Here is a 27,934-nt window from a genome sequence, read left to right as displayed (position 1 = left end):
GGACAAATAACCCTGATGGGAGTTATGTGCAGGCTTCCGAGCAGTAGTTAGGATGTTGCGAAGGAAATAAATCAGGAGGTAGCAAAGGCATGTAGGAAACACTATTGTAAGAATCACAGGGGACTTCAAAATGCAGGTGGACTGGGAAAATCAGGGTGGTAGCTGATTTCAAGGAAATAAATTTGTGGAATATCTAACAGGTTTATTTTGGAGTAGCTTGCGGTATAGGTAATAGGTAATTCTGGATTCGGTGATGTGTAGTGAGGCAGACTTGATCAGGGAGCTGAAGGTGAAGGAACACCAAGGGGCCAGTGACTTTAAAATAATAGAATTCACCCTGCAGTTTGAGGGGGAGAAGCTGGCATCAGATGTAACTTTTATACAATTGAGTGAAGGCAACTACAAAGACATGAGGAAGGAGCTGACCAGAGTTGAATTAGCAGGGGAGACTAGTAGGGAAAATGGTGAAGGAGCAATGGCTGGGGTTTTGGGGGATATTTGAGGAGACACAGCAGAAATTCATCCCAAGGAAGAAGGAACATATTAAGGGGAAGACGAGGCAACCATGGTTGATAAGGAATGTCACAGGCTAGAGGAGGTTTACAAGAATGATCCTAGGGATGAAGGGCTTGTCAAATGAGAAGCAGCTGATGACTCTGGTCTTAATTTGAGGGCATTTAGGAGGATGAGGGAGGGATTAGATTAGATTACAGTGTGGAAACAGGCCCTTCGGCCCAACAAGTCCACACCGACCCGCCGAAGCGTAACCCACCCATACCCCTACATTTACCCCTTACCTAACACTACGGGCAATTTAGTATGGCCAATTCACCTAACCTGCACATCTTTGGACTGTGGGAGGAAACCGGAGCACCCGGAGGAAACCCACGCAGACACGGGGAGAACGTGCAAACTCCACACAGTCAGTCGCCTGAGTCGGGAATTGAACCCGGGTCTCTGGCGCTGCGAGGCAGCAGTGCTAACCACTGTGCCACCGTGCCGCCCACTACTGATTGAAACTATCAGAATACTGAGAGGCCTGGATAGAGTGTACAAGGAGAAGATGCTTCCAACAGTAGGAGAGAATAGAAACTGGTACCCGAGGGCATAGACTCAAAGTAAAGGGACGACCCTTTAGAACTGAGATGAGGAGGAATTTCTTTAGCCTTTTTTTTGTAATAATAGTCCAGATTTTCCATTGGCCAGCTAGCCATTTCTACAGCATAAATGGTCATTGCATGTAGTAACTGTGCAGAAGCGCCTTTGTAGCAGACTCCAGCAGAATAACTCGGGAAAGAGAAAATTATGACATGCCACTCCCTTGTTCCTAGAACCCTCTGCAAGTATCCATTTAAATTGGAGACTTGCGATGGTTTATTCGTTACCCAGAAAAGGTTAGACAATTGAAAACCTCATCTAATCTTGTCTAATTCCAAATAATTATTTAACTGATCTCCCTACTCACCATTCACCTCTTGTACCCTGATCCAACAAACTCACGTCCGCACCCCAGACTCAATATCCGCTCAACCTCTACACTCAATACAAGCCTCCCTGTGACTGGTCCTGATATCCTCCTCCCATTAGGCCTGATATATCCGTCCTCCATCCTCAGACCCAACAACGCAAACCCCCAAATCCCATGCTGCAACTCATCACGACCTTCCCTCTCTCTTTTAGACCGAATATTATCCAGTCCACAACCCACTTTACCGTAAAGACTCCAACACCTATCTATCACCAGATCCACCTTGCTCCCTGGCAGTTTACCCACCTGGCACCCTACCCTGCCAGCTGCTACCCTAATTTCATAGCTGCCTTACTGCACAACTCTCACTCTTTCACAGGATTTATTGAAATGGCAGTTTGCAAAGCTGGACATTGAAGTCAGATGACTGCAAATACTAATGTGAAAGTAAGCACAATTTACCTTCCATCGACAATCCTGCATTACAATGGAGCTGTTGGATTTTGGGTATACTCCACATTTGGATGGGGCCATGATCCTAATCTCCTGGCAGAAATGCAAAGCTGTGTTTGAACAGATAAAAGTATGGGCGGCACGGTGGCACAGTGGTTAGCACTGCTGCCTCACAGCGCCAGAGACCCGGGTTCAATTCCCGCCTCAGGCGACTGACTGTGTGGAGTTTGCACGTTCTCCCCGTGTCTGCATGGGTTTCCTCCGGGTGCTCCGGTTTCCTCCCACAGTCCAAAGATGTGCAGGGTCAGGTGAATTGGCCATACTAAATTGCCCGTAGTGTTAGGTAAGGGGTAAATGTAGGGGTATGGGGTGGGTTTCGCTTCGGCGGGTCGGTGTGGACTTGTTGGGCCGAAGGGCCTGTTTCCACACTGTAATCTAATCTAATCTAAGAGAAAAAGTAGAAGCGAGTGGCAATCTAACCAAAACATGCAATGATCACCACCAGTCGAGAGTGTGGCACTGGAAAAGCACAGCAGGTCAAGCAGCATCTGAAGAGCAGGAGAATTGACGTTTCAGGCAAAAGCCCTTCATCAGCAATGGTCACCACCACCCAAGACACCGGTAGCAAATGAATTGAAACAGCACCACTTGCAGAACACTCTCTCATACACCACCTTGACTTGGAATATACCACTGTCATTGGATCAAACTATTGCAACCTTTAATAACAGGTGAATACCGACATTGGATGAGTTGAAGTGGTTCAAGATGATGAATCACCCCTAATTTCCCAAAGGCAATTAATTTCGAGAAATGTTTAGCAAGGTGGTATTCACATTTGACTCATTGTAGGAAAGAATAAAAGTCCCAGAATACGCAACAGGTTGGTATTTGAAAAAGAAGGAAAAAAACAGATTGATCTAGCAGCCTGACACTTGTATCCAATCTGTTCAATATTTAATTCCATTTTTAAATTTTCAGCACAGACTGTTTTCTTTTGTCTCCTCAGAAGTAAATAACTCATTAGTTTCCCCGTGACTTGGCAGATCTTTCTGCCATGCTTTGAGTTTCTGGATGTCCCACAGACTTCCGGTAAGCAGCAATACTTCAGAACAGTCCATGTACTGCCACTTGCAGTCTTTCCATGGGCCAGAGATTTGGGTGTCTCACACTATTTGGGTGTCACAGAAATTTGAGGGTGCATACATGAGGATCAGTGGTCAGCACAACATCGTGGGCTGAAGGGCCTGTTCTGTGCTATACTGTTCTATGTTCTATGTTCTATGTTCTATTTCAGTGAAGAGTTAATCCATGCAGCAGTACCTCTGCAGTCGCATGTAATCCAGACCCCAGGTAAGGACTGCTGTTCAGCAGTTTCCTTCCCTAAAGGACATTATTAAACTGATTGGTTTTTTCCAACACATGGCAGTAGTTTCATGGTCATCATTAAATTCCTAATTGCAGCTTTTTTTTTGTTGAATTCGAATTTCACCATCTACCATGATGAGATTCAAACCCACATAACCAGAACATTACCTAGAGCTCTGGATTAATAGCCTGGCACGAATATCACTAAGCCATTGCCTCCCATATTATTTGATTGGTGAACGGCACATGAGAGTGAGGGAGATGGGAGAGGCAACTTGCCCATATGTCTCTCTCACTCCAGCCAAATATAGCCTATCTGGATTATATTGTTATACAACTGAATCTCACATGTCTAAAGTCAATAACATTGCATCAGCAGCTTGCCTGACTGGAATAAGAACACAGTCACTGCTCTCTACATCAGCATTGACGTCTCGCTCAATGTCAACTTGATTTCTTATTCCTCCAACAACATTAAAACAAAGAGGTTGCACCAAACAAATGGTTTATTTTATCGCAAACATGAAAGGATCCAGAAACTCTGAAATTCCAATCTGACCTTGTGGCCTCCTCCTGTTCTCACTCAATCCAATGACGCTTCTCTCCTGAGTTAATTACTTATCAATTTACAGAGCCTGCATGAAGCATTTAAATGCAATGTGAAAAGGGAGGCCAGCCCTGTCAGGGGTTTGGTTTGGATCCAGAATTATTTAATAAGTGCAAGTACCTTGATGGTGTCCCATTGTGAGAAGGAAAGGTGTGTGGGATTTGAGGAGGGTCAATCACCTTCATTTTATCCCACTGTGAATAGAATAAACAGATTGATCTTCTGATTTTAATTCACAATGAATAAGGAATGGCTCAGCAAGTCAAAGTTAAAGATAGAATTAAATAAAGCAAGAAAGCCATCGCTAGGTGATGGGCATTCGGGAGAAGAATACTTGTTCATCTTCCTAAAGGACCTCCTCAGGAGAGTGAAAGAACAGCATGAACTTCATTACTGATTTAGGGCAGTCCCAGTCAGCTGAATAAATTGAATGGCTTTTCAGCTTTCCAATTTTTTCTTATCTTCGTAACCTTGGTCAGAGCTTTAGGGTCCTATCCTATTGGTGGCATTGATTGTGAAGGACAAATTAGAATCTGCTGCACGTTTCGCAATAATAATTTCTTTAAGGGAGATTAAACTTTGCTTTTATTTTAAATAATCTGATGCTATTTCAGTCTTTGCACTAACTGTCCATATTCTTCCATTTGTTGATGGCTAAGAGGCATTTTTTTTTGTAAACAAGCCAAGTATCCTGGAATATAAACATGTTGCAAAAGGAATAATGTGATGCAATGGAAACAGTAAAGTTTACATATGATTCCTATACAATACCAAGTCTTCAATCTGATGTTTAAAGACTAAAACAACTCAGAACTATTAGGACAAAATATAAAAGATAAAGCAGAATACCTCTGTAAAAAATGAAGACAGAATTGATTGACAAGGTCCTTTCCAAACTTATCTATTTTATACACAATTTCACAACCAGCAGAATATTTGAGTACATCAGTCCTTTGTGGACATTCATAATATAATGTAGATAATAGTGGGTTTCTAATTTATCTTGAAAACTGAAATGGGTTTATATTTGACACAGATTTAAAGACATGAGCTATCTGAATAGTGATTCTTATTGATGGAATCCTCTCATGCTGCTGTGATATTTTCAAAATGATCACTTCCAAATTGACACCATCCTTTTACCCATCTCTCTCATTGTCTCAGCAATCAGAGAACTTGAGAAGTCTTTCCCATGATATGTCAAAGCTGAATGCATTAACATTAAACCAGAGTTTGTCCCAGCCACTAAAATATATGTGGCTATGATTTAAATCAATCTAAGATTTGAATTTTCTCCCTCACATTTGTTTCATTATGTAAATATTTGTTTCAAATATAAGTACTATGGATCAGAACTTGGGAATTCTGTGCCAATAACTCATCTCCCAACACCCCAAACCCATTCACTATCTATAGAATGCTCTCCACTTGCCTCAATGAGTGCATCAACACTCAAGAAGCTCAACACCATCCAGGGTACAACTACCTGTTTGATTTGCACTTCATCCACCATTTTCAAAATTAAATGTTCATTGTCTCTCTGACTAACACCCAATGCATACCAGCTATAAGACATAACTCCATGAATAAAGACGGTTTCTTTAGCAGCATCTTTGAAACCCAAGAACTCTATCACTTTCACCTACCAGCATTGTGGGTTTAACTACAGGGCAGTTATTAATGAAGGCAGCTCCCCACTGCTTTCTCAAAGACAGTTAGGGATGTGCAATAAATGCTGGCCCAGCCAGTGATGCCCATGTCCCACAATTACTTGATTGATTTATTGTCACATGCCGAAGTATAGTGAACAGCTTTGATTATGAGCAGTACAGGCAGAGGTTGCAAACAGACTTAGACAGAGACAGACAGGTTACATTGCAGAGGGCAAGATCAATGTTTGCAAGATCAGCTTTGTTTTTGAAGCTAGGGAGTCCATTCATTAGTCTAATGATAGCTGGGATGAAGCTGTTTCTGACCTACTGATGTGTGTGTTTGGGCTTCTGTATCTTCAGCCTTTTCGAAAGAGGTTGTAGGAGGTCACGGAGTTTTGAGATCAGTCTGGAGGAGATAAGGTGTTGAAGGCAGAGTTGCAGTCAATGAGCAGGAGCCTGTTATAGGTGTCCTTGTTGTCCAAATGTTCAAGGGATGAATGCAGGGCTTGGGAAATGGCGTTCGCTGTGGACCTGTTATATCGGTAGGCAAATTATAGTGGATCAAGGCAGGCGGGGAGACTGGAGTTGATGTGGGCCATGATCAGCCTTTTGAAGCACTTCATGATTATTAAGGTCAGAGTCACTGGGCGGTAGTCATTAAGGTACGTTGCATGCGCTTTCTTAGGTACAGGGATGATGGTGGTTTTCTTGAAGCAGTTGGGGTCTTCAGCTTGTAGGAGGGAGAGGTTGAAGATGTCGGACAATACTTCTGCTAGTTGGTCTGTATAGGATCTAAGTGCTTGGCCAGAGACACCATCTGCTTTCCTTGGGTTAACTTCCAGGAAGACCAATCTGACGTCTGCAGTGGTGACTGAGGGGCAGGCGTCATCGTGCCACTGACATTCTGCTCAAACTGAGCATAGAAAGCATTGAGCGCATCAAGGAGCAATATATCTTTGTCTGGTAAGTTGCTCTGCTTCATTTTGTATCCTGTAATGTTGATTAGGCCTTGCCAAAATGGTGGGAGTCGGTCTGGTTGGTTTGGGCCTCTAACTTGATCCGGTACTGCCTCTTAGCATCCCTGATGGCTTTGCAGAGATCATGTCTGGAGTTCCTGTATTGGTCTGGGGCATCCGACTTGAATGCTACCCACCTCCTCTTCAGTATGGAACTGATTTCCCGGTTTATCCAAAGTTTACGGTTGGGGAACACTTGGGTTGACGTCTTTGGCATGCAGTCCTCTATGCAGTTCCTCATGAAATCCGTGATGGTAGTGACGTACTCATCTACGTTTTCTGCTGAGCACTTGAACATGGTCCAGGCTATTGATTCCAAGCAGTCCCAGAGATGGTTTTGCACAGCCTGGGACCAGCATTGTCTTTACTTTTTGAAGGGTCCTCTAGTTTCAGCTTCCAGTGCATAAACCAAAATTCAATTCTAAATGTTCAGTTATCACAACCTGTGTAATAGATTCCAATATTTTCCCCAATATAGATATTAAACTATCATATCTCAAGTTCACCACTCCCCCTTCTTTCTTAAATAGTGTGGTTTAATTTGTAACCTTCCAGTCAGCAGCAAACTTTCTAGAATCTAGAATTAGAAAGGATAACTTCCAGCATATCCACTGTCCTACTGCTCCTTCTCCAATCTTAAAACACTACTTTTTTTCAAGCACTATCTCTTTACAAATGGAAATTTCTTTTAATTCTTCAGTTACCTTTGTCAGGGGTGGCATGGTGGCCACAGCACCAGGAACTTGGGTTTGATCCTAGACTCAGGTGACGGTCTGTGTGGAGTTTGCACATTCTCCCCGTGTCTGCGTGGGTTTCCTCTGGGTGCCCCGGTTTCATCCCACAGTCCAAAGATGTGCAGGTGAGATGAATTGGTCATGCTAAATTGCTCATAGTGTGTAGGCTAGGTGCATTTGCTGGGGAAATGTAAAGTGGTAGGGGAATGGGTCTGGGTGGGATACTTTTCAGAGGGTCGTGTGGACTAATTGGGCCCAATAGCCTGTTTCCATACTGTAGGTATTCTCTAAAAAAAAAGTAATACACCTGGACGGTTTTCTTTTTCATCCATGAAGAGAGATGCAAATTTACTATTGAGTTTCCCTGCCATTTCCCTGTTTTCCATTATGAATTCTCCCATCCCTATATGTAATGGACTCACATTTATCATTGCTCATCTTTTTCCCTTTTACATATTGATGGAAACTTTTACACACGGTCTCCATATTCCTCACTAGCTTACATTTATTAACTATTTTCTCTTTCCCTACCAGTTTTATGGTCTTTCTTTGCTCAATTCCGAATTGCTCCTTTTACCACTATTCTCGCATTCTTATAAGCCCCTTCCTTGGATATAATGCAACCTTTAATTTCTTTCATTAAAGATTGTTTATTTACCTTTTCCTTTGAGTGGATCTGCCTCGGGGGATGTACGTCAGTTGTGGATCTTTTAGTATTTCTTTAAAAACTAGTCATGGTCATCAAATATTTCAGTGTAATTTTCCAGTCCATCCTTGCTAATTTGCCAGTCATACCCTTACCATTTTCTTTGCTCAGCTTTGAGATTGTACTTTCAGAATGAACCATCTTGCATTCAGAGTTCAAGTACAATTCTATCATATTATGGTCACTATTTCCCAAAGGCTTCTTTCCAACTAGATTACTAATTAGCCTTTTCTCATTCTACAACTGCAAATATTATTCCAGAACCCTATGCAATCTACATGAATTCATTTTCTATCGTATTAGTCCTGCCTGGGTTAATCCAGTCTATATGCAAATTGAAGTTTCCATTATTACTGCATATCTACATTATGTGCATTTCTAATTTTCTGATTTTTTTCTGTTTTCAGCATTAATTGTACTGTTTGTTATCCAAGAAAACAGCTCCCACCAATGTTTGCTTTCACTTGCTGTTCCTTAGCTCCACCCAAATTAATCCTCTGATGGAATGTTCTTCCTTAATGAGAAACTGAGGTCATGTCTTATTGGGAGAGCTGGTTCATCTCCAACTGCTCTACGGTGGTTAGCACTGCTGCCTCAGGGTCCCAGGTTCGATTCCAGCCTGGGGCGACTGTCTGTGTGGAGTTTTCACATTCTCCCCGTGTCTGCATGGGTTTCATCTGGGTGCTCTGGTTTCCTCCCACAGTGCTGAAAATGTGTTGCTGGAAAAGCGCAGTAGGTCAGGCAGCATCCAAGGAACAGGAGAATCGACTTTTTGGGCATAAGCCCTTCTTCAGGAATGAGGAAAGTGTGTCCAGCAGGCTAAGATAAAAGGTAGGGAGGAGGGACTTGGGAGAGGGGCTTTGGAAATGCGATAGGTGGAAGGAGGTCAAGGTGAGGGGATAGGCCAGAGTGGGGTGGGGGGCAGAGAGGTCAGGAAGAAGATTGCAGGCTCAGAAGGCGGTGCTGAGTTCGAGGGATTTGACTGAGACAAGGTGGGGGGAGGGGAAATGAGGAAACTGGAGAAATCTGAGTTCATCCCTTGTGGTTGGAGGGTTCCTAGGCGGACAGTCCAAAGATGTACAAGTTAGGTGAATTTGCCATGGGAAATTGTCCCATAGTGTTAGGTGCATTAGTCAGAGGAAAATGGGTCTGGGTGTGTTACTCTTCGGAGGGTCGGTGTGGACTTGTTGGGCCGAAGGGAATATAATGTAATCTAATTTCTCCTCAATACAGAATATTCTTTGATATTCAGTTCTGAAACAGGGTCAACTTGCTGCTGCTTTTTTCTAATGGGGAAATTCTCGTTCATCTCAGTTTGTATATTCAAATTACCATTCAGTCAGTCTCACATCGGTGGTTGGGAAGCGATTGGAGAGAATTCCTAGGTATAGGACTTAGGTGCATTCAGAAAAGCATGGCCTGGTTAGGGACAGACAGCATGGGTTTGGCAGGGCAGGCCATGACTTACTGATTTGATTGAATTTTTTGAGGAGGTGACAAAGATGATTGAGGAGAGTAGAGCAGTGGATGTCATCTACATGGATTTTAGTAAGGCTTTTGGACATGGTAGGCTCATTCAGAAGGTTAAGATGCATGGGATCCAAGGTGACGTGGCCGCATGGATTCAGAAATGCCTTGCCCATAGAAGGCAGAAGGTAGTGGTGGATGGGTGTTTTTCAGGCTTGAGGTCTGTGGCTGGTGGTGTTCTGCTGGGTTCCGTGCTGGTACCTTTGCTGTTTGCGGTATATATGAATGACTTGGATGAACATGTAGATGGATGGATTAGTAAGTTTACAGATGATCGGGTGGCACGGTGGCACAGTGGTTAGCACTGTTGCCTCACAGTGCCAGAGACCCGGGTTCATTTCCCACCTCAAGCGACTGACTGTGTGACGCTTCGGAGGGTTGGTGTGGATTTGTTGGGCCGAAGGGCCTGTTTCCACACTGTAAGCAAGCTAATCTTATAATACAAAGATCGGTGGAGTTGTGGGTAATGTAGAAGGTTGTCAAAGGATGTAGCGGGATACAGTTCAGTTGCAGATATAGGCAGAGAAATGGCAGATAGAGTTTAATCTAATTAAGTATGAGCTGCTACACTTTAGAAGATCGAATGTTAAGGAAAAGTAGACAATTAATGGCTGGACCCTGAACAACACTGTTGTACAGAGAGATCTTGGAGTTCAAGTCCATAACTCCCTGAAAGTGACCACACAAGTTGGTAGGGTGGTAAAGAAGGTATATGGCATACTTGTCGTTCTTGTTTGGGGAATTGAGTACAAGAGGCAGGGAATCATGATGCAGCTTAATAAAACTTTGATGAGGCCACACTTAGAGTACTGTGTTCAATTTTGGTCACTACATTACAGGAAGGATGTTAAGGCTTTGGAGAGGGTGCAGAAGAGGTCTACCAGGATTCTGCCTGGATTAGAGAGTATGAGGAGAGACAAGAAAAATTAGAGTGGTGGAGGCTGAGGGGAGACTCGATAGATGTCTGTAAAATTATGAAATGCGTAAAGAGAGTTGATAGTCAGAATCTTTTTCCCAGACTTAAAATGTCTATGAGGGGGCATGCATTTAAGGTGAGGGGCAAAGTTCGAAGGAGATGTGAGGGGCAAGGTTTTTACTCAGAGAGTGGCAGAAGTGTGGAACATGCTGTCAAGGGTGATGGTGGTGGTAGATACGATACAGGCCTTGAAGGGACTATTAGATAAGCATATGAATATGCAAGGAATGGAAGGGTATGGACAAAGAGCAGGCAGAAGAGATTAGTTTAATTTGGCTTTATGGTCTGCATAAAACCATGGGCCGAAGGGCCTGCTGGTGTGCTGCACTGTTCTATGTTCCATGCTCTATTCATTCTGTGAATATTATGTACATTCTGCAGGTGTGCTTTTACTTCAGCTTTTTAAAATATTATTTTTCATTTTTATCCACTGTTAGGCCTGCTATCACTTTGTCTGTGTTCTATTTTTGCATATGGACTTGGACTTTCTTTTCCCAGTTTTGTTTCCATTGAAGCTCGGCTCCCTGTTTGGTTTCCAGTTCGAAAATTGCGATGCCATCAGGTTAGGCAGCATTCAGGCTCCTGGGCTTCTCAGCTTCAGACAGCCACTTCCTCCCTTCTTTCCTTCCCATTTCTTTTTCTTTTTTCTTATCCTTGTTCTTCATCTTTTTTCCTTTCACAGTGATGGAGAAGGTGACATCATGGAGGGGTGTGGCCAGAGTGGGATTCTTGGTGAGGTGGCAATCTGGCCTGGCCTGGCAGCGGAACCAGGGACTCCTGGTTGTGGTAGGCCTGAAGAGGTAATTCCTGGTTATGGTAGGCCTAGAGAGGGCACTCCTGGTTGTGCTAGGTCTAGAATGGGGACTTCTGGTTGTGGTAGGCCAGGAGCGGGAACTCCTGGTTGTGATAGGCCTGGAGCAGGAACTCCTGGTTGTGGTAGGCCTGTAGAGGTGACTTCTGGTTGTGGTAGGCCCAGAGCGGGAATTCCTGGTTGTGGTAGGCCTGGAGAAGTGACTCCTGGTTGTGATAGGCCTGGAGCAGGAACTCCTGGTTGTGGTAGGCCTGTAGAGGTGACTTCTGGTTGTGGTAGGCATGGAGAGGGCACTCCTGGTTGTGGTAGGCCTGGAGCGGGAACTCCTGGTTGTGGTAGGCCCAGAGTGGGAACTCCTGGCTGTGGTAGGCGTGGAGCGGGGATTCCTAATTGTCAGTGTGGTGGCAACGGCAACGAAGCCTGGTGTTCCTGGCTATGGGGTGAGTGTGTGTCCAGCATGAGACTGGGTAATGGTGGCCCATTGGTGAAATGGGCCCAGTGACGAAGAGATGGCACCTGGAGAGTGGCGACTCTGACATTGGAGGGTCTGGCACAGGCAGTGGAGGGGTGGCGGTGCAGATATCACTGGTCAGTCAGCTCAGGGCTCAGGACTGAATATGGAGGCAGCAGATGAAGATGATGGACTCTTCCAGTTCATCCTTGTATTCTTAAAATATTCAAACAGCACCAGATTGTGATAACAATTGCAGCTTTTCACTGTATTTCGCTGCGTTATTCATTGACAAGTACAATGGTCAAAACATCAAGTCTCTGGGCCACAACCTTTGGCTTTCCACTCTCTACCAGAAGGAAAACCTGCAGTAATCTGTGACTAGACAGGCAGCATACCATGAAGTAATGTTTCCTGGAGCAGAAACACGTTTGTTCCACAAACTGAAGAAGTCCCCCATTAGCGCTGCTCTTTCACTCTTCTGCAAGCCCCCCACCCCATACATGGCCACACATGGACCATTAAACTGATTCTGACTACACTCCTCGAAAAGCTCCCACTTTGTCTATCAGCCACTAGATCTTCACCTGACTATACAACTCAAAGCTTTTGACCACCTGTCTGAATATCCTATCCATAAAAACTCCAGCTCCTGAATAGACAAGAGTGAGTTCAACTACCATTTGAGTTCTGAAAACCTGGAGGTTATACTTTTGCAAATGATTACATTCCCAGCAGAATTTTTATAAAAACTCATTCATGGGATGAGAGCATTATTGGCTAGGCCAGCATTTATTGTACATTCCTAATTGCCCAGAGGGCAGTTAAGACTCATTGCTGTGGGTCTGGAGTCCCATGGAGGCCAGACCAGGTAAGGATGGCGGTTTCCTTCCCAAAAAGACATCAGTGATCCAGATTTTTTTTCTCGCAATTGACAATGTTTTCTTGGTCATCACTGGAATCTTAATTCTTGACTTTTTTAATGAATCTTGTTGGATTCAAACTGGGTCCCTGGGAAATTACCTTAACAGTCCACTGATAATACCACTGGGTCAGTGCTTTCCCTGCAACATGTTCATTTTGGACACGATGCATCAATGACTTCCCATATTCCATTATGATACATTCCCCTCGGCAAACCTGATCTACCATATTTTAGCTGGGCCAATTATTCACCAACAGCTTCCTCAACTGCACAAGGTTACGAATGATGTATTCTTTAGATTAGATTAGATTACTTCCAGTGTGGAAACAGGCCCTTCAGCCCAACAAGTCCACACCGACCCTCCAAACAGCAACCCTCCCAGACCCATTCCCCTCCATTTACCCCTTCACCTAACACTACGGGCAATTTAGCATGGCCAATTCACCTAACCTGCACATTTTTGGATTGTGGGAGGAAATCGGAGCACTCGGAAGAAACCCACGCAGACACGGGGAGAATGTGCAAACTCCACACAGACAGTTGCCTGAGGCTGGAGTTGAACCCAGGTCCCTGGCACTGTGAGGCAGCAGTGCTAACCATTGTGCCCATAATGGAGGATGGATTAGTAAATTAAGAGGCGGGAGGGGGGAATACAGTGTAGGAGTTGGGACGTCATGTTGCAGCTGTACAGGACATTGTGTGCAAAGCTGGTCTCCCTCTTATAGGAAGGATGTTGAAAAGGTTCAAAAACAATTTACAAGGATGTTGCCAGGGTTGGAGGATTTGAGCTATAGAGAGGTGCTGAATAGGCTGGGACTGTTTTCCCTGGAGCATCAGAGCATGAGGGGTGACCTTATAGAGGTTTATAAAATCATGAGAGGCATAGATAGGGTAAATAGACAAGGTCTTATCCCTGAGCTAAGGGAGTCCAGAATTAATGGACATACGTTTTAGGTAAGAGGGGAATGACCTAAGGGGCAACCTTTTACACAATGGGTGGTGCGTGTATGGAATGAGCTACCAGAGGAAGTGGTAGATGCTAGTACAATTACAACATTTAAAAGACATCTGGATGGGTATATGAACAGGAAGAGTCTAGAGGGATATGGGCCAAGTGCTGGCAAAAGGGACTGGATTAATTTAAGATATCCGGTCAGCATGGACAATTTGGACAGAAGGGTCTTTTTTCATGCTGTACATCTCTCTGCCTCTGTGACCTAAGATAACATTAACCAAACCTACTGTACTTACACACAGTAGGTATGGAGACCTCTGGATAAATACACTTGTAGCTATAGTGTGCAAATTAAGTTGAATCACTTCACCTAATTTGCTCACAACACCAGAGATTGCTGGGGAAACTCAACAAGTCTGGCAGCATCTGTGGAGAGAAAGCAGAGTTTACGATTTGTGTCTGGTGACCCATTTTAGGAAACATTAACTATGCTAGAGTTTCTTCAGCATTTTCACTTTTGTGGGTTTCAGATCTCCAACTTTATTTCACCTAATTAACCAATCAGCTGCTCATTTGCTAAGCACCATTATGCATCTCATCACATGTGCAGTTATAGGTGAGCTGTGGAGTCATTGAATATTTGTGTTTATCAGAGGAGAATCATAGAATCCCCATAGTGTGGAAGCAGAGTATTTGGCCCATCAAGTCCACAACAACCTTCCAAAAAGCATCCTACCCAGACCGACCCCACTCTCCTCTTCCCGCATTTTGCATGGATAATCAACCCAACCTGCACATCCCTGGTAATCATGGACAATTTAGCATTGCCAATCCACCTCACCTGCACATCTTTGGATTGTGGAAGGAAACCAGAGCACCAGAGGAAACTCACACAAACATGGAGAGAATATGCAAATTCCACACAGACATTCACCCGAGGCTGGAATCGAACCCATATCTCTTATTCTGTGAGGCAGCAGTTCTGACCACTGAGCCACTTGGAACATTTTTCATCCTCGTTGAGTGCCAATGTGTTTCAGAACCAGTTAATGATGTATGAGAATGGTTCCCATGGACTCCATGGAGAGATATGGGTGCACAGTATTGGGTAGTTTGTGGTTCCAAAAATGTGATGAACAAAAATGATGCCAATTGAAGGATGGCAATGAAAACTGAATACTAGGCATGAGGAGAGCTCTGTTCTTTGAAAAAGTGTCATGGCATCTTTCCTCCATGTGGAGAAGCAGGTGGAATGCAAGTTTAATGGCTTATCCAAAGAAACATCCATCTGACAGTCCAGCATGCTCTCAAAATTGCACTTAAGCATCAGCCTAGATTATGTAACTATTTTTACAATTATTTCATAGGATTTGCATTACCTGCAAGATTAGTATCTACTCCCAAATTACCCTTGAACTAAGTGACTGATAGCCCATATTAGGGGGTAATTAAAGTCAACTACATTGCTTTACATCAGAAGTCATAAGTAAACCAAACAAGATGAGGAAGCCAGATTTCCTTCTCAAAAAGGGCATTAGTACATCAAATGAGTGTTTAAAACAGTCAATGATCATCCTATGGTCATCATCACTAAGACTAGATTTCAATTCCCAATGTCATTAATTGGATTTAATTTTGAACACATCCCTCTACTGCCACAATCCACTCGAGGGACATTTCAATTGTATCACCAACGTCAAGGCCCTCTGCTGAATGAGAATTAAACCTGAAAGCTCCTGGCTCAAGAGAATGTTCCATTCATGAACCAAGCTGATACTTCCTAGATTGGCAAGGGCTGGTGCAAATTCACTTTTAGACAAATTTTCAGCAAAATGTTCTGATCTGGAAAGTTCTGCCAGAGGCGGTGGAGGCATATTCAATTGTGTGGTTTAGAGTAGACAATGAACAAGAGTTATACGTGTACAAATTGCATGCAATATTCCCTCAATTTACGTTTCTGGTGCACAGACTTCCCAGTCCCTTCTGAAGTTGGACGACAATGCATTGGCACTGTGCCAACACACCAACTGGCATGCTTGGCACCTCAGAGAAGCTGTGAAGCTTACTGGAAATACTGGCTCCATGTCGAGGTTCAGCAAGGAGAGCTCGGACCAGTGGATTATCATTGTTGACATCTATTCCAGCTGATAGTTATGAAGAAAATGTTGCAGAACAACTTCTGAATTTCATAAGCTTAAATGCAATGCTGAAGTCACTAAAAATATTGCCATCAAAGTGAGCAACAAAACAAGATGAGGCTTTACAGTTATAGACAGTGGTTTTGGACTCTTGAAACAACTCGTACATAGTGTTTTTATAATATGTAAAATGAACTTACCAATATAATTGCTTCTGATCTCATGTATTGTCATTCCACAAAATTGGGGGAAAGCTTATTTATCACAGCACATGGAAGTCATTAGGAAATTGTTAAAACAAAACAACTCCTTTGGGAAATTATCAGAATCCCATTGCTGGTATGATGGCATTGGCAGTGCACAAAATCAATCAATGATTGCCATCTTAAGCAAAAAGAATAAGAAATCTCAGAGTTAACGTTTCAGGTCAAATGACGCTTCCTCAGAAATGAAGAAGGATCACTTGACCCAAAACGTTAACTCTGATTTTTCTCCAAGGATACTGACAGACCTGTTGAGATTTTCCAGCAATTTCTATTTTTGTTTCTGATTTATAGCATCCACAGTTCTTTCAGTTTTTTTAAAAATAGCCAATCTTCTTAACTGTCTCAAGGTGTCTGTACTACCTCAACAGCCATGATTTGAAGTTAACGTAGATGACACAGATCTCTTCATTGGTGAATATCAACTTGTTGGCTCCGACAACCACAGGAGATCTCCAGTCATGGAAAAAGCTAGCCGACTTCCACAAAAGTACTCATTCCAAAAGGCTGATTTTTTTGGCTCTTTTGAAGTCCCTCTAACGGTGTGAGGTAATGATGGACCCCCATTCAGGAGCAATGTGTTCTGCAAATCCATGAACTATTCAGATTTCACAACCTATTGGCTATGGGTTCATGGAATAGTTGAAATTTTATATAAACCTTGAGAAAAATGATCTGTGCAGTTCCAGCTGAACCAAGATTTAGAACATAGAACATAGAACAGTATAGCATAGGAATGGGCCAATGATGTTAGGCCAAACATGACGCCAAATTTAACTAATCCCTTTGCCTGCCCTTAGTCCCTATCCCTTCATTCCTTGCATATTCATATACATATCCAAAAGTCCCTTAAATGCCTTTCTCGTATCTTCCTTAACCAAAACCATCGCTGACAGTGCATTCCAGACTCCTACCACTTTGTAAAAAAACTTACCCCTCATATCTCCTTTGAACTTTCCCTTTCTCATCTTAAATGCACAACCTCTAGTATGAAACATTTCAACTCTGGGAAAAAGATTCTGACAGTCAACCCTATCTATGCATCTTATAATTTTATAGACTTCGATCGAATCTCCCCTCAGCCTTTGCCGGTCCACAAAAAAACAACCCGAGTTTTTCTAGCCTCTCCTTACAGCTCATCCTTTCTAATCCAGGCAGCATCCTGGTAAATTATTAGTCTATTTGTACTACTTTCTTCAAATTTTCAGAGTGACTCCTCACCTGAATACTGGAAAGCCTCCAGCCACACACATCATCGCACATCTTATGCATGCACAGCTTCCAGAACTATCCTGCTGAGCTAATGAACAATATATACGTTCGTGCAATCAAGAACAGAATGCTGAAATGAAACTAAGTGCAGAGCAACATGAGAAATGAAGAGCTTTATTGCTAAAGCCAGGTGATAAAGTGCTTGATGGTCATGTAAGAGCGCGAATAACTGTTACAGCATCACTGACTCACTAATGATCAGAATTACTGCTGAACATCGTTAATAAATTATCACATGGAATGGACCATTCTTTGAAGCAGTTCACAATCATTGATTCTGAATTGACCATCAACATCTCAGATGAAAAATGAGATTAATGAAATTATTCCTAATGTTTGATGATATCCTACGCGAGAGAATAAAAGTCCATTTAATGACTATGTTTCAAAGTAAAATATTTTCAGTTGATGAAAAATATTTTATCTCCTTATACATGACTGAGTGCATTTTTAATTTATTTTGAAAAGGTTGGTATCTATAATATCATTACTGGTGATATAGAATATTCAAGCAATACTTATATTTCTTGTTTGCATACATAGAAACAAACCATTGAGTCACATTATGTTTTCATCGTTCATTTATGAAGAAGGAAGGGATACAGTGTATTGAAAATTAAATTCTGTATTTTGTCAGCTTAAAGCTACTTCACACAAATGTCAACACAGTGAATCTAAGCAGAGTATAAGGGAATCTGTGTGTTAACACAATCTGCAGTAAAGCTGGAGGGAAGGGAATTGTGAGGTGCTGCCTGTTAAATTCAAGTTTGATGGACACACAACCAACTGCAAATTCCCTTCCAAGCCATTCACATCCTCACTTGGAAATATATCACCTTTTTTCAATGTCATTTGGTCAAAATCCTCAAACTTCCTCACTAACAACATCAGTAACTACCCCAGCAATGGACTAGAGAGATCCCAGAGTGCAGCTCAGCACTCTTAGGCAATGAAGGACAAGCATCAAGTGCTGTCCCAGCCAACAATGCCTACATCCTTAAGGAGTAAGATAAACCTATTGCCCAGCACTTCAGAGCTGCTACTGCTTTTTTTAACCAATAGATGTTTCAAACTCTTATCGATCCAACTCACTTCACTCGATATTAGATGGGTACAAGAAGTTTCGGAAGTAGCACCTAAACACAGTTAGCTTTGAAGGAACGAATTTCTAAATTCACAGCATCTGTTCGAGCCTCCTGCTAAGTATATAAGACACCATGGATCATGGATGGGAAGAGGTAACTTATAGATTGATTAGCTTCGTAAAGTTGTCGCTTCTCCCAGGCAGTATTGCCACTTTTCTTCTTTCCCACTGTGGGCTCAATAGTGTTCCATCACCCAGCCACGTCCATTGTCAGTCCTCCCACACTGTTGTCCTGCTCCTTCTCCAACATTTCCCTCTTCAGCGAGCTGCCCAACATTCTGTATGTTGAGGCGACTACAATATTCCATGAGTTGAAGAAGTGGTTGAGATGGAACAGTGTGCTTCAAGGAAATGCTAAACTATTAGCCAGAATGAAATTAATCACAGGCTCAATGCAATCCAAACAACTCTATTCTCTCAAATATTTCGCAGTATTTGATCACAGCACCATGAGCAAATTGCAAAAAGCAATAATTGGCAATAAATGTCAAAGTGGCCCTAATGATTGGATATGTAAGACATTGGTCCTTCTGTTTCCCCTGATTACATTGATAGTGTCTGACTTACTGAATAACTACTCCAGCAGTATTTTGAGTTCATCCCAAAATCAAAGAATTTTGTGATTTGATTCTGTGTTTGACCCAGGAAAATTCTATCCAATTTGTCTCATTTCTGAAAATCAATATTCTTTTCATGTTTTTTCAAACATTTTACACTGCTCTTTAAAGAACGATTCTGTTCCCAGCACCAAATTTCTCTGGCATTTCTTTTCCATTCACAGGATGTGTTGCTGTGCCTGTCCAACAAATTCAATAATCCATTAATTTACTGCCCAAAGAAAATATTATCTCTACCCTCACAAAGTTGGCACGGTGGCACGGTGGCACAGTGGTTAGCACTGCTGCCTCACAGCGCCAGAGACCCGGGTTCAATTCCTGCCTCAGGCGACTGACTGTGTGGAGTTTGCATGTTCTCCCCGTGTCTGCGTGGGTTTCCTCCGGGTACTCCGGTTTCCTCCCACAGTCCAAAGATGTGCAGGTCAGGTGAATTGGCCATGCTAAATTGCCCGTAGTGTTAGGTAAGGGATAAATGTAGGGGTATGGGTGGGTTGCGCTTCGGCGGGTCGGTGTGGACTTGTTGGGCCGAAGGGCCTGTTTCCACACTGTAAGTAATCTAATCTAATCTAATCTAATCTAAAAAGTCCTAAAGCACAGAGACAGGTTCTTTGGCTCAAAATGATCTGTGCCGACCAAAATGTCCATCCATACTAACCCCATTTCCTTTCACGTGGCCCATATCCTTCTAAACTTTTCCTATTCATGCGTTTTTCCAAATGCCTTTTTAATGTTGTTAATGTACCCACCTCAAGCACTTTCACATACAAACCATCCCCTGTGTGAAATAGTTGCCCCTCAAATTCCCATTTATTCTTTCCCCTCTAACCTTAAACTGATGCCCTCTAGTCCTCGATTCCCCAATCCTGGGTAAAAGACTGAGTGCATTCACCCTCTCCAAGCCTCTCATGATCTTAAACACTTCTATCAGATCCCCCCCCTCCACCTCCTACACTCTAAAGGAAAGATTCCTAGCTTGTGCAACCTCTCCCTACAACTCAGATCGTTGAGTCCTGGCAACTTCCTTGTAAGTTTCTTCTGCACTCTTTTCAATTTAATAACATCATTCCTTTAGCAAGGTGACCAAAACTGAACACAATACACCAAATTCAGCCTCACCAATGTCTTGCATAACTGCAACATAACTCCCCAACTTCTATACTCAATGCCCTGACTGATGAAGGCCAGTGTGCCAAAAGTCTTCTTCACCCTATCTACCTGTGACTCCACTTCCAGAGAACCAAGGATCTGAACTCCAAGCTCCCTCTGTTCCACTACACTGCTTAAGACCCTACTATTCACCATGAAATTCCTACCTTTATTTGACTTTCCAAATTGTAAGACCTCATACTTATCTACATTAAACTCCATCTGCCATTTTCTCAATCCACTTTCCCAGCTGATCAAGGTCCTGTTGCAATTTCTGATAACCTTCCTTGTTGTCCGCAATACTGCCTATTTTAGCAACATCTGTAAACTTACTAATCATGCCTTCTAAATTCTCATTGAAATCATTGATATTAATTACAAACAGCAGTCGGTCCAGCACCAAGCCCTGAGGCACTCCACTAGTCACAGGCCTCCAGTCCAACAAGCATCCTTCCACTATTACACTCTGCTTCGTTCCATCAAGCCAATTTGTATCCAATTTGCCAGCTCACCCTGGATTCCATGCAATCTTACTTTCCAGAGCAGCCTACTGCATGGAACCTTATCAAGGGCCTTACCGGAATCCATATCGAGTACGTCTAAAGCCCTGCCCTTATCAATCTTCCTGGTCACTTCATCAAAGATCTCTAACAGATTTGTGAGGCATGATCTGCCAAGCACAAAGCCATGCTGACTCCTCCTAATGGAACCCTGTCTTTCCAAACGCATGCATATCTTGCCTCTCAAAAGCTTCTCAAGTAATTTACCCATCACAGACGTTAGGCTTACTGGTCTATAGTTCCCAGGTTTTTCTTTGCAGCCCTTCTTGAATAAGGGCACAACAATCACTAACCTCCAGTCTTCTTCATGTATCTTCTCTCAGTCAGAAACCCGAAAGAGCCAAAAGTGACCCTGAGTTTGCAGTCCTGTAGAAATGTTCACAGCACCTGTGGAAGCAAGCAAAAGTATTTCAGTGAGATACTAATTAAAACAAGGAGACTGAAAGATGACCAGAAACCTGGGAGAACATGAGATTTGAGAAGGATCTCAAAAGAGGACAGGCCAATGCAGCAGTCTCAATTTAACAGATCAAGAGAAAAAGAGTGCAGCGCTCATTCAGCACTGTGCCTGTGTGTCAGCATAGACTGAGTATGAAAATGGGGGGGTGGTGGTTTAACTGACAGCCTTCTGACAAAACGACATAAGGATCTGAATAAAGAGAACAAAGAATTGTACAGCACAGGAACAGGCCCTTTGCTCCACCAGGACTGCCATTACATGATATCTTACTGAACTAAAAACCTTTTGCCTCTACATAATCCACATTTTTCTAATCCCTGTTGATTCAGGTGTCTGCCAAGATGCCTCTTCAATGTTGCTATTGTAACTACCTCCTGTGGAACACTTCCACACTTATCACACTTTGCGTTAAAAATGTATTAGATTAGATTAGATTAGATTAGATTACTTACAGTGTGGAAACAGGCCCTTGGGCCCAACAAGTCCACACCGACCCGCCGAAGCGTAACCCACCCAGACCCATTCCCCTATATTTACCCCTTCATCTAACACTACAGGCAATTTAGCATGGCCAATTCACCTGACCTGCACATTTTTTTTTGGACTGTGGGAGGAAACCGGAGCACCCGGAGGAAACCCACGCAGACACGGGGAGAATGTGCAAACTCCACACAGAGAGTCGCCTGAGGCGGGAATTGAACCTGGGTCTCTGGCACTGTGAGGCAGCAGTGCTAACCACTGTGCCACCCTGCTGCCCACAAAAGAGTGCATCTTTCACATCTCCTGTAAACTCACTATGTTTTGCGTTCAGTCTATTTCGCCAAGTAATTGACATTTCCTACCTTGAGAGAAAGATTGTGACTATCTGTTCTATCTATGCCTCTCATCATTTTGTAAGTTTCTATCAGTTTTCCCTTTATTCTTTGAGGTTATGTGAAAACAAACCTGATTTATTCAATCCCTCCTCAGAATTAATTCCCTCCAAAACTAGGCAACATCCTAGTTTTGTGGGCGGCACGATGGCACAGTGGTTAGCACTGCTGCCTCACAGCGCCAGAGACCCGGGTTCAATTCCCGACTCAGGTGGAGTTTGCACATTCTCCCCGTGTCTGCGTGGGTTTCCTCCGGGTGCTCCGGTTTCCTCCCACAGTCCAAAGATGTGCAGGTCAGGTGAATTGGCCATGCTAAATTGCCCGTAGTGTTAGGTAAAGGGGTAAGTGTAGGGGTATGGGTGGGTTGCGCTTCGGCGGGTCGGTGTAGACCTGTTGGGCCGAAGGGCTTGTTTCCACACTGTAAGTAATCTAATCTAAACTTTGTAGGAGCAAATTACTACTGATGTTGAAATCTGTACTGAAAACAAAAAATGCTGGAGATCACAAGGGTCAGAGACAGCATCTATGGAGAGAAAAGAAGCTAACGTCTTGAGTCTATATGACTCTTCATCAGAGCTGAAGTGAAGTGTAGAGGGGGCAGCATTTATACAAAATTGGAGGGGGGAGTTCTGGGGCAGTGGTATATAGGGTGCTGATGGGGAGAGGATGTTGATAGTTCAGATTAAGTGATTGGGGTTGTGTTCATGGTCGTGGAATGGATTATGGTGTCCCAAAGAGAACAATCCTTGCAAAATGCGGATGGGGGAGTGAGGGACAGATGTGGTTGGTGATGGTATTCTGCTGGAGTTGTCCAAAATGGTGGTGAATGATCCTTTGAATGTGGAGGCTGGTGAGATGAAAAGTGAGGACAAGGGGGGGGGGCGTGATCACACTGTTGTGAGTGACAGGAAGGGGCTTCATGTCAGCTCTGATGAAAAGTCATTAATACTTGAAATGTTAGCTTATTTTCTTTCCATGGATGGTGTCTGACCTGCTGTGATCTCCAGCATTTGTTATAATCAGTACAGATTCCAGTATCTGCAGTATTTTGGTCCATATTATGTTTAATTGACTGCCACACCTCTTTGAGGAATGGCCACCCTGAAGAGGTTTTGCTCTTCCGTCCCACACAAATTCAATTGTCTCCTTCACTGTGTACGTCTTCATTGCTTTCTATGTCACTGCTGATGTTTGACAAGGTGTTTGCCCAAACTCATCTCCACAGCAATGTTTCTTTTCTCAGCGACAGCCAATGACGCAAACTTTTTCCACATGGTTTTCAACTCAAGTTTCACCCCTCATGTTTCAAATCCATCCAGGATTACAAGTATCTCCAGGACAATGTTCCTCAAACTGCTGTTCCTGCTGTATCACGTGATCCACAATCAAAGCCATGCACCATCGTATGCACACACTCGACTGCACTCTGCAGCAACAGCGACTCACCTTCTCTCAAAGCCCCGCTGGTCCCCAGTCTCACTTCATCCTTTGCCTCATCCGTCACCTCAACAAAAGACTTTATCTCTTTCTTACAGACATCCAACCCCAGTCCTTGTGGTGTTTTCACCTAACTTCCCAACCTCTCTGAGGCTGAACACACCGTCCTCAGCAAAGGATTCAGCTTCATACCCTTACGCTGCCACCTTAATGAATTTCCGGCTCTCCATGACATTGAACTGTTTTTCCGACACCTCCGTCTCCATGTTCACTTCTTTGAGGGGGACATTAACTTTGATTTCTCCTCACAGATGTTGCCAGACCTGCCGTGCTTTTCCAGCAACCTCAGTTTTTATTTCTGATTTACAGTATCTGTAGTCATTTCGGTTTTTATTCTGTAATTTCCCAGATTCTTCTTTAATAAAGAAACAACATTGGCTATTCTCCAGTTGTCTGGGACCTCTACTGTGCCTAAAGATTTCATGCAAGTCCCAAGCATTTGCCTCGCCTGCCTCCCTCAGCTCTCTGGGACAGATCCCATCAGATCCTGGGGGCCTGTCTAGTTTCATGCTGCTGCTGTTCACCCTCAAGTTCAATCTCCTTGCTGCTATCATTGGATTGAATTGAATTGAATTGAATTTATCGTCATGTGTACCGAGAGATAGTGAAAAGCTTTGTCTTGCGAACATTTGCTATTTGGACTGATCTACAATTAATTACCCTTCAACCAAGCTGTTGGATTGCAATTACTTAAGATCATCTTTAGCTGTACCCATCTTGATTTCATGATTGTGAAACTTGACAGAGGAAGTGCTCCTGTATATCCTCTCTGTTTCTAAATGGAGTGTTCTTCATCGGTCTTATAGCTTTAGCTGCAGGAGCAATTGTCACAGATTTACTCTCATGTTCCCCAACCAGCCTGATGCCCTCTGGAGAGTAAGTGCATGTCCAGTGTCACCATCAAACGTGAGTCAGGAGATAAGGTTGTTCTGCACTCCTTGGTTTGATCAGTCTGGGTAGTCATTCGAAGCTTGGTAGGCCGAAAAGAAGAGATATATGTATTATTTGCCTTGTTGAGAAGTCAACTGGATGGTGATCTAATTATTAGAAACTCACTGGGCTGTATCTTAATGTTTTTCTCTGTTGGCTGAAGGGGTATGTGTGTTTACAACTGAGCAGGTGATAGACTGAACTGTAACAATGTAGTGTTACTGTCACTGAAACATTAACTCTGCTTTCTTTCCACAGATGCTGCCAGACCTGCTGATTTTCTCCAGCAAGTTCTGTTTCTGTGATGACACTTAAGGTCTGGCTGAAGATCTGATTGAAAACAGATGCAGGGCACAAGATGCACAACTTTTCATCAAAACCACAGGGTTTCGCTGCACCAGTATCATACAGTTGATTTGGATGACACAAAAGCTGCAAGGAAATAGCAGCCTGGGGAAGCTGGCCTGAGGTCAAAATTTGTAAGGACTGAAAGATAGGCCTTTTTTTCAGAGAAACCAAGCAGTTGTCGACTTAAGTGAAGGGCTTTTGCCCGAAACGTCGATTTTACTGCTCCTCGGATGCTGCCTGAACTGCTGTGCTTTTCCAGCACCACTAATCCAGAATCTGGTTTCCAGCATCTGCAGTCATTGTTTTTACTGACTTGACTGAAGGATTGACCAACTGCAGGATGACACATTTGTGGTTGAATAGTGTTAAAGTTTGATCACACAGGCTACTAAAAGAAGGAGTAGCGGAGGATGTGTGTCTGAGGAACAGCTAATCCAGGACAGAAGTCATATGATCAATGTCTGGGGATTGAGATGGACCAGACTGATCACCTGGTGAACGTCTGTTGTACATCTTCTCTGACAATATATCTTCCTTTTGATAAGGGGATGAAAACTGTTCGTAAATAGATTTTATGTGTGTCTAATAATTTTCAAGGTGCAATGCAGAGATAATGGATTTGTCGATATTTGCATTTATCCATCACCACTATATAAGTTGTATTTGCCACTATATTTGGCCATTTTTGCCAGGTCAGAATTCTGCATTGTCATATTAAGTCAAGAAGCAGAAATTAGGGAACTTAATGAGGCACTGTGGTGAGCACACTGCTTTTGCAGATGCTAAAATGTTGTCGGTGCCTAGAAACGGAGAGCGAGAGAGATCTTTACCCTTCCATGGCTCAAAGCTGTACACAACAGCTGGCACAGTTTCAGCATCAGTCTATATTTCCTCAGCTTATCACAGGCTGGGCAGAGATCCACAAAAGTCACTCCAGTCTTCAGCTTCTAATGAAAACCAGTCTGAGGGTTTGTGGCAACAACATGGTTTTGTTCACAGCAACTGCACTGAGAGTCTGGAATCTGCCTGTTCCTGAGAGTTGGTGAAAGGGCCCTCAATTCTTAAAAGAATGAGTTGCCCCAGGGGCTTAAAGGTTGACCAGAGCAGGGAAATACGCCTGTTGCTCCCAGGATCATTTGCCGGCATTCCTAGTTTTGACACCATCACTCTGTCAAGCACATGCAGGTTCTTGGCCTTCTCCATCGCCAAACCATTACCATCCGACGCCTGGAGGAGGAATGCCTCATATTCCACCTTGGGACCCTGCAACCACACGGGATAAATGTGGATTTCAACAGCTTCCTCATTTCCCCTCCCCCCACATTATCCCAGTCCCAAGCCTTTAACTTGGCACCGCCCTCCGGACCTCTCCATTACTGTCCCCTCTGATCTATCACCTTCTCCCTCACCTTCATCCACCTATCACTTTCCCAGCTACCTTTCCCCCAACCCCACCCCTTCCCAGTTGTCTCTCAGCCCCGACCCACAAGCCTCATTCCTGATGAAGGGCTTATACCCGAAACGTCGATTCTCCTGCTCTTCAGATGCAGCCTGACCTGCCGCGCTTTCCCAGCAACACAATCTTGACACCATCACTTCACATCACATTGGGCGATGTAGTCATTCTCTATCACAGTTGAGAAGAGACAGGTTTTTAGTTAGTAAGGGAATCAACGTTATATGGAAAAGGCTTGAAAGTGAAGCTGAGGACTATCGGAACAACCATGATTTAATTGAATGGCACAGCAGACATGAGGGGCTGAATGGCCTACATCTACTCTAATGTCTTATGTCAGTGTAGTTGTCATTGCTTTGTTGGTTAGCCAACGTCTTCTGGGAAGTGCAATGGATTCCAGCTGATTTGCTGGAAATGTCACAAGTCCTGCCTGCACCCGCCACCCTGGACTCCCACAGGACCATTGGACCGCACCTCCACATAACCCTAATCCTAACCCTAATTCGGGGTGGCATGGTGGCTCAGTGGTTGGCACTGCTGCTTCACAGCGCCAGGGACCTGGGTTCGATTCCAGCTTCAGGCGACTGTCTGTGTGGAGTTTGCACATTCTACCTGTGCCTGCGTGTGTTTCCTCCGGGTGCTCCGGTTTCCTCCTAAAGTCCAAAGATGTGCAAGTTAGATGAATTGGTAATGCAAAATTGCCTGTAGAGTTAGGTGCATTAGGTAGGGGGAATGGGTCTGGGTGGGTTGCTCTTCGGAGGGTTGGTGTGCACTAGTTGGGCCGAAGGGCCTGTTTCCACACTGAAATGAATCTAATCAAAACTTAATCCAAAAGCCAGTCCTAACTCTAACGCTAACCTGAACCCTAACCATAACCCAAAAGCTAAGCTTAACCCTGTCCCTAACCCTAACCTTAACCCACAGGACCATTGGACCCCACCTCCCCCTAACCCTAGCCCAACCCTAACCCGAACCCCGAATCCTAAATCTAACACTAAACAGAGTTCTAAACCTAAATCTAAACTTCGCCTTAATCCTAATCCTAAACTTAACTCTGCCTTAACCCTGTTTGTAACTCCAACCCTAACCCCAAACCTCACGCTAGCCTGCTGATTATTAGCGAAATGTAAGGTTAGACCCTGCTCTGTGATGACTGTGAGCAGATTACCCAGGATGAGGCCGGCTCACTCCACTCCACGCTCACTACCCCATTCCAACCTTTTCGTATTCTTGGCATTGGAAATGGCAAATGTTCCCCATTCCCCAGCTCAATCTTCCCCATCATCCCAGACCAGTGCCCTCACTCCTCCGCCAGCCCCATACCCGGATAACAGCCCTCACTGTTCCCATGAATTCAGTCATGGTCTTCCTGCCTCCATCTAGTACTTCCTCTTTCAGTAAGGCTGGCATCAGGGTGGGGAAACCATTAGAAAAAATGTACTGAAATACAGACAAAACAAACGTCATCCTCTACTCCACATGTTGTGCTATGTCAACAACTTTCCAGCTTGCAATTGGGGTAGTTTACTGTGACTGTCCTCTTTCCTAGACTGGTTCAAAGGGCCTATTTTGTTTACAATAT

Source organism: Chiloscyllium plagiosum, unplaced genomic scaffold, assembly GCF_037043375.1.
Source record: "Chiloscyllium plagiosum isolate Xiang-an unplaced genomic scaffold, Cpla_swu_hap1 HiC_scaffold_29, whole genome shotgun sequence".
In the NCBI taxonomy this organism is placed as follows: domain Eukaryota; kingdom Metazoa; phylum Chordata; class Chondrichthyes; order Orectolobiformes; family Hemiscylliidae; genus Chiloscyllium; species Chiloscyllium plagiosum.
This window is presented reverse-complemented; position numbering follows the sequence as displayed.